At 39.5% G+C, this 13194-nt stretch overlaps 1 non-coding gene across 1 annotated transcript; it reads left to right on the top strand.

Annotated features, from left to right (window-relative positions):
* The first annotated feature begins 460 nt into the window (after positions 1-460).
* Trnaa-cgc lies at positions 461-533 on the top strand. Its single transcript has one exon. It is a non-coding gene; the product is annotated as a tRNA-Ala (tRNA).
* The last annotated feature ends 12661 nt before the right edge of the window (positions 534-13194 follow it).

Here is a 13194-nt window from a genome sequence, read left to right as displayed (position 1 = left end):
CCCTTAACTTTCCAGGTCAGGTTTTGGTCACATACTGTGGTGCGGTCTGAGTGAACGCTATATTTAAACAGCCATAAAAATTACATTCCGCAATTTGAGTGGATCAGTTCAGATTTTATGTAAAAGATTACATTAATACTGCAGAAAACTATGTATACAGTATTCAAATAATTTCTAACGTTTACTTTTTACAAAACAAACCGCATTTAAGCAGAAAACCACACTAAATAAACATAATATTACATGATAATGTTAATGCTATAAAAACTCAAATAACCTTGCACTCCAAATTTTACTTTTTGGTATAATTTTATTGTTTATTACATATGTAATAATGAACATAAACTCCCACAAAACATTAAAAAATAAAAATGACACTATTACTTCATAGCTGCTTAGTTTCCTTCTCAGGGGATTTTTTGCACTCGCAGGAAATTTTTGTAGACTTACTTAATTACCGAGCGAGGTGGTGCAGTGGTTAGCACACTGGACTCGCATTCGGGAGGACGACGGTTCAATCCCGTCTCCAGCCATCCTGATTTAGGTTTTCCGTGATTTCCCTAAATCGTTTCAGGCAAATGTCGAGATGGTTCCTTTGAAAGGGCACGGCCGATTTCCTTCCCCATCCTTCCCTAACCCGAGCTTGCGCTCCGTCTCTAATGACCTCGTTGTCGACGGGACGTTGAACAACACTAACCTAACCTAACTTACTTAATTTGGCTTCTTGCAACAATGGCAAATACTAAGTGTCTTTCTCTTCTTTGGGCCATATGTGGAGCACGTTTTGCGTTTTTCCAATCGTTCTTCGACAACTTCTACTTCTGGTTCTGCTACACCCAACACGTAGCTTGTGTGATACTTCTTGACTCGCCTTTTATCTGTGGTGTCACAAACGAGTTCAAAAATTAAAGTGGTTTACCAGGATACAGTCTTCATAGGAATTGTGAAGGGCAATCGCATTAACCCAGTTACGTTCAACTTGCGAAAAAATAACGCCGTTGGCCATCATTGGAAGAGGCTTTGACGAGCAGCGATATTTGTTTCGAGCTAATTTTTTTATAGTAAAACCTTTAGCGAAAGTTTGTCTCCACACTTCTGTGTTCATCACTTTCATCATTCAAGAATTCACATGTGGCAAGATAGTTTCGTCTTCATCTCGTACTGTTCCTGTACTGCATAACTTTCACTTTCAATTTCGATGACACTATCTGCTCCAGCATCACCTCCTAAACTGTCCTCAAGCCACTTTAAAATAGTATCCTCAAAGTCAAGGTTAGTAACGTGAACAGAAGATGTAGACCTGGCTACTGAATTCATAACGCAAAGTCCCAAGTGCCGCCTCAGAGACCGCTAGCACGAAAGAAAAGTCTATATAGGTTCAGTCACATTAAAGTGGCTGATGACAAAGAAAAACCACAGCAGTTTTGGGAAAGAACTAATAAACAGCGCTGTAATTTCCTACACCAGTTGTGCTTGAGCAACGGTGTAACAGTAAACGCTAGCGGTGTGTGAGACCGCACCTAGGACTTGAAGGGTTAACTCTCTCTGTTCACTCCGCCGTGATAATGATGGCAGACATTTTGAACAATCCCTGCAAGGGAACAGTGCTGCATACTTACTGTACACTGACAAAACAGCGTATACACAGTGATAAGTCTACATGGTTTTCCGAAGGTTATTACATTACTGCTTTTTGTGTTGTACGTTGGGATGATTCTATATTACAACCTTATTCACTGATGTGAAGATATTTGCACAGAAATAAAGGTAACGTAACAAGCCGAATGAATTATAAATGCATTATTAATCTGTAACGAGGTACCAGAAGGCCAAGGCACCCCTGTATCAAAACTATCAGAAAATATCGCAAAGCAATTCCCGATTGATCGTGTATGATCTTACCCTGTGAGAAATGGAATTAATGAAACTCCGATGATTTCGTGAGTGTAAAACTCGTTTTTTTTGTATCTTCCTTCAACTGAAAGCACGCAGAAGACTTTCGAATTCAGAATGAGATTTTCAGTCTGCAGCGGAGTGTGCGCTGATATGAAACTTGCTGGCAGATTAAAACTGTGTGCCGGACCGAGACTCGTACTCGCGACCTTTGCCTTTCGCGAGCAAGTGCTCTACCAAATGAGCTACCCAAGCACGACTCACGTCCCGTCCTCACAGCTTTACTTCTGCAAGTACCTCGTCTCCTACCTTCCAAACTTTACAAAAGCTCTCCTGCGAACCTTGCAGAACTAGCACTTCATACCAGCGCACACTCCGCTGCGGAGTGAAAATCTCATTCTGGAAACATCCCCCAGGCTGTGGCTAAGCCATGTCTCCCCAATATCCTTTCTTTCAGGAGTGCTAGTTCTGCAAGGTTCGCAGGAGAGCTTCTGTAAAGTTTGGAAGGTAGGAGACGAGGTACTGGCAGAAGTAAAGCTGCGAGGACGGGGCGTGAGTCGTGCTTGGGTAGCTCAGTTGGTAGAGAGCACTTGACCGCGAAAGGCAAAGGTCCCGAGTTCGAGTCTCCGTCCAGCACACAGTTTTAATCTTTCAAGAAGTTTCGACTTTTGCATTGGTTGAACAGAGGCAGTATTGGTCGTTTGCTTTAGAAAGTGTACATTCTAATGATTGGTAAAACTTCTGGAACCCTGGATTTGTTTAAATTAAAATCAAGACTTGAGATCTGTTTCCTATTCGCGCATTGTGCGTCGATGAACTTATCACGACTGTGTATGCACAAAATCATTGAGAATCTGATTTACAAACTTTTTACGCAATTTTTCCCATTAGATACTCTACGAGTAATATGGTAAGTAAACCAGTTGCTATTCTGTGAGTACAGGTTGCCATGATAGTTTCTGTGAATCGTTTCGGACAACAGCCAGTAATGCATGAATTGGCTGTAGCAGTATACTCCCGAATGCAGTGGTATTGAACTATAGGTTGCTAGTAAAATTGAATTTTTTTTTTCTTCTATGCGTATAGTAGAGCCGGCGAAAGAAGATTGCTGACAGTTAGCAGCGCTGTTCTCAGATTTCAACTGCGAGCAGCAAACGGCTGCAGCCGAAAGCAATATTCTAAACAGCTGCAACAACACAGAAGTCACAATAGTCAAGTTATGTGGCTCGTTGAGGTAGACGCGCGAAGCAGCCGCGCCAAGCCCACTACAGCTTTTAGGGATTTTCTTCGCGGAGTCTACTAAAGCTGGCAGTCGTTACGCTTGCACTACTTCGATTCTACGCCACACGAGGTATCTCCTCGTCGGTTTTTGCGTCCATTGTATGATAGCAGATAATCAAAGTTGGGTAACACTCAGCCCGCACATTTTCTGCAATTGCCGAACGTTTCTTTCGTAGTGTCTCCGTTTGGTTCGTTGCGGAACGTCCTTGGCCAGCGCGTTTTCTAGCGGAATGAAAGCAGCGAAAGTGAAGATGGCGGGGGGCGTAGGCGGCGGCGCCGTAGCGTGTCTGGCGTGTGAATATCGGCGGCCGGTGCCGTGGGAGCAGATAAGCCCGGTGGCGCTGTGGCGGCCGCGCATTGTACAACTTCCTATGCACGTCTGCCTGTCCACTGTGTGCCGCGCTTCCTGTTCTGAGAGGATGCGCATCTGCGTTATGGCGCCGAGACACAATATAGTGGCGCTCCAAATGGACGGCGCGCTTCCGTCTCGTCTCTTAACAGCGGCCGATCAGATTGCTCAACTTGAATAATCAGCTTTGTGCCAGTAATTTCTACATGATGCTGTAAATACTGGAAGTTTGAAGTTCCAGCCACGTCACTGTCATAATTTAGTGAACACACAGTACGTGTCTCATTCTGTCTACATCCAGCGTCGAGAGAAGTGTTCCAGTGGCTGAGTGAGAAGTGGAATACAAATAGATCTTGCTAGTCAGTTGTATATGAACGGCGTAGTTATACTGACGTGACTTCTTACTATGCAATTCGTTTAGCCCTTCTAGCTTCATCGAGCGTATCGTCTAACAGTTCTCGAGCTACAAGAAGCAATCACGCTAACCCATTTGCATTTAATCGACGTTAATGTAGAAAAGAAAGTTTTCGCCTTCCCATTTATTACTTTCATTTCGTTGTTCGGCATACACATTCCAGGAACTAGAGGTATGCTCATACTCACAACTTTAGTTTCTTCGGAATATTTTGACGCTGGAATATCATGCCTCATGTCGTTCTTCCTTGTCATTCTTTGCGTGGGTGTGACTTAAAATTGTATTTTCAGGGATTTTATTAATGGAGAAGAAAGAAATCATAAGCTTTACAAAACTAACAAAGCAGCAAAACAGTTCTATGCATACAGACTGGAAAATCAGCTGGCCGCAAGATACAGAAACAGACGTTTATGTTAGTCGTAGAACAATGTTTAAAGATCTTTTGCCCAGTAAAAAATCAGTAAACGTAGTATTAGAAAGCGTTGTTGGAACGCAAGACAGAAACATGCGAACATAACTGTGCTGGTGATGCGCAAAAAACGGAGTAAGATGCCATATGTTTGTCTCATGAATGTAGAATAAGAAAATACAATGTAACTACAATTTTTCTAAATATTACACTGATCAGTCAAAGACGTAACTGTGCTGTTTACTAAGACGTACTTCAGTATATTGTTTCCGTCATTGTACTGAAAAAAGTGTAAGCACGAAGACTGCTCCACTTTAATCAACACCCTATGTCAGCACTGCATACAGAAGTGTTAGTCCCCTTAGTAATTACAAAAAAAAGCTGATGCAACGAATAACAATCAGTTGATTCAAGAGGATGCACACGCACACACACACACCCATCGTGCAGTTTTTGTTCCGTAACACAGTTTTCACAATATTTCGGAAATTGTTTTAGGCTTTATTGTACGTGTTATTATGTTCAGAGCTATACTGAAGGACGGTACAAAGTTCAGTAAACTTCAGACTGTGTCCTCAAATAAGATACCAAGCATTCAGTTCTGACAATTTGTGATATCAATAAAAAGTTTTATGATTATATTAGTTCCCCACATTTCTGAACACTGTTAACGATTCACAGCTGTGCGAAATACTTCAAAATTAATCCTTCGATTTCGAAGTAATTTCATTAGTGACAATTCATCACTTACTGTAGAAGCAAATCTATGTAAGAAAACAAAACGAGTAAAGAGATTAGCACTGAATTTGCACCTGACATATCAGTTCGAACGTGGATAGTGGGACTTAACATTGATTAATGCTTATGTAACACAATGTGTAGGCTACATGAACCGGACACTTAACAGCATCTTGCTATCATTACATACTGCAACACAAGCCAAAATAAAGATAAGCCACATGTATTGTAATTAAATTTTCAAAGTTGCAACTCTTGTGTTATAAAAATCTTACAGCAGGACGATATTTAACTGACAAATTGCTCTATTTCAGAAACGGTTGTCTTGCTGTTATGTGGAGGAAACGTAGAAACGACAGTTATGAAAACGAAATAGAGGTGTTCGGGACATACGCCATCGGGATTGATTGTGGATGGCCAAAGGATTTCTAGAGCTTACGTAAGACACAGACGACGACGACGACGTAAAGGAAAGTGGGTACATGATATAAAACTATTAGGAGCAACATCGATCTAAGTGGGCGAAGATGGTAATTAATAGAGAATTGTAGGGGAGACCTATTTGGGGAGAGAAGAAACGCAAATAAGTGTTGTGAGCACTTGTTATATAGCGCCCAATGACCCCATTTTCGACGTTGAATCAGAGGGCGTTAATAGTACTGGTAACTCCGGGCTTAGATTGATATTGTGAGACTCTAAAGACGTTTCTGCAGTCCAGAAGTGTAAAATATGGCGATTTTAGTTCAAATTGAGGGGTACTTATCGCCGTTAAATGTCTGGTACTGCATACCGAAATTGCTCACCGGAAATGTTAACCTACACCATGATCGATTTGTTCGTCATTTGGTCAGCTGATGTTTTCGAGAGAAATCGATGTTAGTGGGAAGTTACGGAAGCAGGAGAAATCACTGCCATTGATGTACGAAGTACCTGAGTTCCGAGAACAGCTTAAACAGTCCGTGTTCAGCGATGACAGCTGATAATGTATTCCCCTTCAGGAAACGTTAATTGCACTTGATTTCTATGTATAAAATTTTTCTTATTTCGTTTAATGTTTATTGCTCTTAAAATGTCTCCACCAGCGGCTCTGTATTTTTTTTTTATTTTCCGTCTCTAATGATTATCATTCACTGCTTTTGGAGAGTAACTAAAATCCATGCATACTTCGGAGCAGCATTGAGAAATGCCATACGATTGAATGAAGGTTGCTTAACAACGTTGGCAGGAACGCAATCTTGTTTTTAAACCGCTGTATACTTCACGACTCCCGTAAACAGTTTTTAAGTACATCCAAAGTACATTACTTTATTATTAAATTTTTGTATGTAAGAAACGATTTGCTAACAATATAACATGTTAATGCTAAAATATGAGTCACATAACCCACCGAGAATGTGAGGTGCACGAGAGGAAGTGCTTTGCTGTGATTGGCTGGCGGCTCGGTGTGGAGTTGCGACAGCAGTGGGCAGTTGTCGACGGGCGCGGAAACGGGCAAGGCTGTCCGACGCATTAGTCAAATATGTTTTGTCGCGAAGATCTTTAATTGTTCCGGATCGAAGTTGCAAGGTATGTAGCGTGAGTTACGTATCGTGAGAAAGATACTAAACTGTGAAAGTTTCGCCATGCCACGAGTCTTCGCGCACGGCCTATCACCTTCAGGCCGATTACCACCTGCACATTGGCACGGATATCCAGAATGCATATAGCAGGTAATAGTCTCATTGATCGTCACCTTGTCACGTGTTACCACAGTAACTTTTGCAATTGCTTATTTACATTAAAAAAGGCTACACAGTTCGGTTAGCCAAAAGACTGAGTTGAATATGTGGAAGTAATTTAACTTTGAAGGCATTCACTTTCGTAGCAATAGTTCATACTGCACCGTCCGTCGGTATAAAGGGTAAAGCTACGGACATATTGCAGTTTCATTTTGGAAGGAAACCGCCGTGGAACAAATACGTCCGCAACAAAGGTTACGGTTTCGCTCTTTGTTGTGAAACACTGTACACTTTTTTCTACTACAGTAGAAAATTGGGCTGCTTCATTGCTGCTACTGATGGGCTATAATAAGAGAGGCGATTAGTTGGCCTCTTCAGTTATTTAAATGAAGCGATTAATTATATCCTAATAATAGTTTATTCGAATAATTATGTCACGTGTTCTTGTTTAGGTCTATAAAGCATTGATAATACCGTTTTTGTTTGATAAAAAGCTTTGGTCCACAAAAGAACCAATGCTATCACACATCATTTCTCTTTAACTAAGAACAGTTCTTCAGTTTTATGACATGTGTAAGTATCATTTATTTTTATCAGAAATGTGCAGGGTGTCCCACGAGGAATACTCAGTATAAAGGGATATGATAGAAACGACCATTCGACGCAAAAAAGCTTAATAGTTCAGTAAACTTGGCCTTCAAAATGCATAGCTTAAGAACTATGAGCACTCGTTCAGCAGAAGAGTTGTTCCACAGTATCGAAGTTGAAGATGTGACTATAGCTCTTAAGGTACACTCTTTAGAGCCAGTGTTTACTGGACCTTTAGATTTTTTTTTTGTCCGTATTACCTCCTCCCAAAATATGGAAAACAGAGAGCTTGCAGTAGAAGAGATTAGTTTCACAGTATCGAAAATGAAGTGCTCGTAGCCCTTAATGTATGTATTTTACAGCCCGTATTTACTAGACATTTTTGCTTCGAATGATTGTTTATGGCAGATCACTCAATATCGACTATTCCTCCTGGCCACCCTGTATATCCCCTTAACATTTGCTAATAAGACTGATCAACATCGTTACTTTCGACGAGATGTTGTAATGAATATGCCTGCAAGTACCAAAATTGTTCAGAAAGTGAACTGACAATGAGGAACAAGAATTTACCTAATACTTTTCCTCAAGCTATTGCTGTATGCCGTGTATGAGAGAAGTCTTTCGGAAGGAACAGAGGAAATTGCTATTCTCAGATATTTAGGAAGCCCATTATGCAAAACAGGATACGCTGCATCATTTTCTTTCCAGTGTTGCAGAGATCATTTTTGGTTTATTACATGTTGGTGTAAATAGAGTAGAACTTCAGAGGCTAAATTGTATCTTATTTGCTGCTACTGTGGTAGAGCTATGCTCCTGCTGTATTGAGACTAACGTTCCAGAAGTGCTCCACAGATCATCTTGTGCAGTAGCCGGCAATTGTACGTGGGAGTCTCAGACTAACGCTACTTTCTGTGTTTGCTTCGTCTGAACAATGGTATTTAACGTGCTGCCAAGGGATCCTGAAAATAAGGCACTGGAAGCGAGTGAATGGAATCGTGTACAACGCCATCAGTTTGGTATTTTCAATGTCCCGAAAGCGTCTTTGGTATTGTTCTTGCCAAACCTATTGAGACATTTTCATTCTGATGTTGAAATATTTGTGTCCAGTAACTTTCTTGGCAGCACAGAAACAAATTATATTACTTTCCTTCCTGTTACGTAATTTTCACTATTGATTTCTGTGGTTTCTTGTTTAAGAGCAGCGAAAGTGTAATGGCGTCTTCTATTACTGAAATTTCATAAGCAATTTGCATGTGTAGACCTTTGGCTTGTCCAACATTAAAAATTTAGAGTTCTATCTTCTGTTGCACTTTTGAATGAGCTTAGAATTTCACCTTCTGATTCTCCAGCATATGTTTTAAGCTCATCTGAAGCATCGACACATGGTTTTACGTATTAATCTATTGGTTTCACCTTCAAAACTTTGTCTCGTGCTGACATTACACGATTAGTACTAGGGGACAATCAGATTTATATCCGTAATCAAGTCTCAGACAGCTAGTCACTATACAACCGGCTGCAAAACAGAAAAAAAGTCGGAGTAACTAATCATAAGAATATTTGACTTTATAAAATTAATTGACGTGAAAGAAATATTGATATTGTCGCAATCTGTTAGTGAATTATTACGATTGATCGATTAATTGCAATACCTAATTGCTTCCGCTACTCGTTTTCTGTGAACTACTGAATCGCATTGATAAACGTTTTTCTTCTTCTTCTTCTTCTTCTTCTCGGACTATTGAGAATAGTTTTGGTTATACGGGATCTCCTTGCTGACTTTTCTTCGTTCTGAATAGTTTCTCGCTGTATAATCCCATAAAATCGAAAGCATTGACGTATGTATCTTAAATATCTTACATAAGCTGAATCAGTATATTGTTTCTTAAAAGCTATTAGCTCGGATTTGCTGAAATAGAGGCAACTGCTTTGACGAAATTTATGCGCAGACAGCACTGATGTCACATTTCCACAATTTCATCTGCGACTTGTAAGTGGTCATTCGTGCGCGATTGTGCGATCCACTTCTGAAGCTAGTTTTTCCCTTAATTTGTTAAAAGCACTGTGGTTTTTTTTTTTTCTGTGTAGTCGATTTAGTATCTTTACGGGGAGATGGCTGGTACGTCCGTAGTTTTGTTTCCGCTCTGTCCTTTCTTGTGATTAGTACAATCAGCATTAGTAGTTTATCTTGTATTCTCGTGGCTCAAGTTTCACCATAATGTTACCCAATCGCTGTTTTTTCATACCTCGAATTGCCTATGACGTCACTTTAGGAATGTAACTGTTAGGTTGCTGTGTATAATTATTTCTAATTGTCATTTGGACTTCACAGAAAATTTAGAAATCATGGTATAATTTAGTCAGTGGCAAATACCGACTTTGCTGATTAAATGTGATATTTACTCGCCGCAACTTCATTTTTCTTCGTACTCTGTTTCTTGTTGTTTCTCGTGACCTAGTTAATTTTGCTTCTGTTTGTTAAAATATAGGCTTTCCAATGGTGATTTTACAGTGTTCACTGCGAATATTGGCTTGATGCAGCGCTTCATGCTTGTTTATACTGTGCTAGTCTCTTCATTTGTGCAGAACTACTGCAGCCTACATCCATTTGAACCAATTTACTGTGTTCACTCATTGGTCTCCATCTACAATTTTTACCAATTGGAGATAAAGTGTGAAAATGAGTCCGTGATCATATTGTGGCACTTTATTTTTAAAAGCCCGTCTTGATCAGACTGACTATCACAATTCACTGTTATCTGTTTCGGCTGCTGCCATTTTCAGATCATAAAAATATTATGGTGTAGGTATCAACGTAAAATTATATATGTAGCTACATAGTGAGTGCTTGAACACTTACTACAGTTATTAATCCCACACTATCTCCCATTACCAAACTGACTATTCTTTTATGCCTCACGATGCTTTGTCACCTGGTCCCTTCTTCTTTTAGTTAAGTTGTGCCATAAATATTTTTGCCCCAGTTCTGTTCAGTACATCCTTATTTCTTGTACGATCTGATATTTAGCATTATTCTGTAGTACCACATTTCAAATTCATTTGTCTGAACTCTCTTCGTCCACATTTCAGTTCTGTATAAGGCAACACTCCAGACAAATACCATCAGAAAAGATTTCCTACCAATTGAATTTATATTACAGGTTACCAAATTTCTGTTTTTCAGGGACGCGTTTCTTTTATTTCAGTCTGCATTTTATATCTTCTGTACTTCAGCCATCGTCACCTACGCAAATAGCAAACCTCATCCACGACTTGTAAGTGTCCTCGACTATGGTTTCTGCTTAATATCCTTAGAATCTTATAACGTCAGTTGATCCATGCTACTTTTATAATTTCAGAGAGAGTGTCCAGTCCACATGGTCAAAAGATTTCTCTAAATCTAAAAGTGTTATAAACGTAATTTGTCTTTCTTCAACCTATCGTCTAAGGTAATTATTGACTCATGTGTACCTACAAATCTCTCGTAATACAAGCACATCTTCCCTGATATCGACTTCTAAGTTCTTCCGTTCTTCTGTAAGTTAAATGAGTCGTGCAAGTATTTTGCAACCCAGCACATAGATGGTAATAGTGTTCACAACTGTCAGCACCTGCCTTCTTCGAAATTGGGATCATTACATTCTTCCTGAAGTATGAGGCTGGTCCGCCTGTCTCGTATATCTTGCACTTCAGGTGGAATAATTTTGTCATTGCTGGCTTTTTCAGTACTTTGTCAAATTCTTGTCGCTGTAACTCACCTCCTATCTCAACTTTACCTACTTCCTCTTTACTGCCCATAATGTTTTCCTCAACTTGATCTACCATTTATAAACCCATTACATAAGACTTTCAGCAATCCCTCCTTTACTTTCTTCTGACTTGCCATCTGAGTTGTTCTAACAGTTGCTTTCCTTTTCTCCAAAGGTCACCTTAATTTTTCCATACGCTGCATGTATCTTTCCCTTAGTTATACCTGCGTCTAAACCCTTTCATGTGTTCTCCAGCCACTCGTGCTTAGCAATTTTGTAGTTTCTGTCTCATCTTTTAGACAGCTGTATTCACTTTCACCTGCCTAATTTGCTGCATTTTTATATTTTCTTCTTTTGTCAATTAAACTCAATATATCCTGTGTTATCTAGGGGTTCCCATTAGGCCTTCCCTATATTCTCTCTCTGAAAGCTACCCATTCGTCCTCTGTTTTATTCCTATCCCACATTTCAATCCAACTTTGTAAAATATTATCTCTGAAAATCTCAACAAGCTGTGGTTCCTTAAATTTATCCAGGTTCTATCTCCTTAATTTCGTAACTTTTTGCAGATTTTCCAGTTTTAATCTACGTCTCCTAACGGTAAATTGTGGTCGGATTCCACATGTGCCCCTGGAATTGCCTATGATTGAAAAATCTGGTTTCGAAATCTGTCATATCGTTATATGATCAATCTGAAAATGTTCCGATCTCCCCCCAGGTCTTCTCACGTATACAATCGTATTCTTAAACGAAGCGTCACTAATGATTAAATTTCGCTCTGGACAAAATTCTACCGGGCGGCTTCCTACCCCTTTCCATTTTCACCTGTTTTTCTTTTTCTACCTGTATCTACTATATCTCCAGTCACACGTCATAATTGAATTTTCGTCTCCTTTAACGTTTTAGTTATTTAACTCAGTTTTGTGGTATTCAAGCCGACTTTCGATTTTTCTCCATAAAAAAATTTGGTAATGCCAAATGTGTTGTTTCTTTATGTAAATTCACCTGATACATAAGACCCCTGAAATTTCTAATCACACCAAAAAATTCCCACTAAAAAATTTCTTTTATCTGCATTTATATACCTTACTATAAATCTGTAATGTAATTTTATCTCTAGTATTAAAGTCGAAATAAACAGGGACGTTTTATCGCGCATTTGGTTTCCAACAGTTCTTCGAAGTTTTTCTGACCAACGTATGCTAACGGTGGCGAATAGAGGAATTACCGGTCAACACTAAAAATGTGCTACATGGCTCGAAGCTGTAAACGGGTCGTTGCAAGTGGAGATATGTTACGAAATATCTTATAAAATATGCAAATCGTAAAGTTAAATGCAAGGACCGCTCTACCGGAAACACCGGCGCCAAATCTAAAATGCGCTCCACTAACTTCCAATCAGCTTCAGAGTTAGTGTGGCGTATGTAATGGCGTCACGAAACGTTTTACTGCATCACGAAGTGCATGTCCTGAATTCATGTATGGTAGAAGGCGTGGAAACCAAATAAGCAGTAATTTCTTCCTAAAAAAAATTGACGTATTGCCAAACAGAAGTATTAGACTTTTTTAATGGTTACATGACAATTTATTGCATCAAGATCGTTTGATAATCAATGTTCGCGCTATCAGTTTCGGGAGTTGACCGCCATATTAAGATGTGTTCAATCCACTAACAGCTTGTCATGATACATAACAATTCCATGATGTTGACAATCTGTTAGAAGATTAACATTGCTGAACATGGCAGTCAGTTGCATAAATCGGTAATGTGAACATTGTAATTGTTCAGCAAATTTGAAGTCATAATTTACTATACATACAAGCATTATTGCTGAAATTGCCGTTCCCTGGAATTTTTATTCCAAAGCACGAACCATTCGACGTTCTGAACCTCATAGAACTGCCTGCAAGGTTTTATTTAGTTTTATCCTCCTTTTCCTCGCGTCGTTTTCTTCCTTTCCTTTCTTTCGTCCTCCTCCTCCTCCTCCTCCTTCTTCTTCTTCCCTCCTTTTTTTAATCGTATTTTCCAAAGAGCCACATAGAGATAATTC

This window comes from Schistocerca piceifrons, chromosome 1 (genome assembly GCF_021461385.2).
Source record: "Schistocerca piceifrons isolate TAMUIC-IGC-003096 chromosome 1, iqSchPice1.1, whole genome shotgun sequence".
NCBI classification, from domain to species: domain Eukaryota; kingdom Metazoa; phylum Arthropoda; class Insecta; order Orthoptera; family Acrididae; genus Schistocerca; species Schistocerca piceifrons.
Note: the sequence above shows the minus strand (reverse complement) of the source record. Positions and strands in the feature narration are given on the sequence as shown.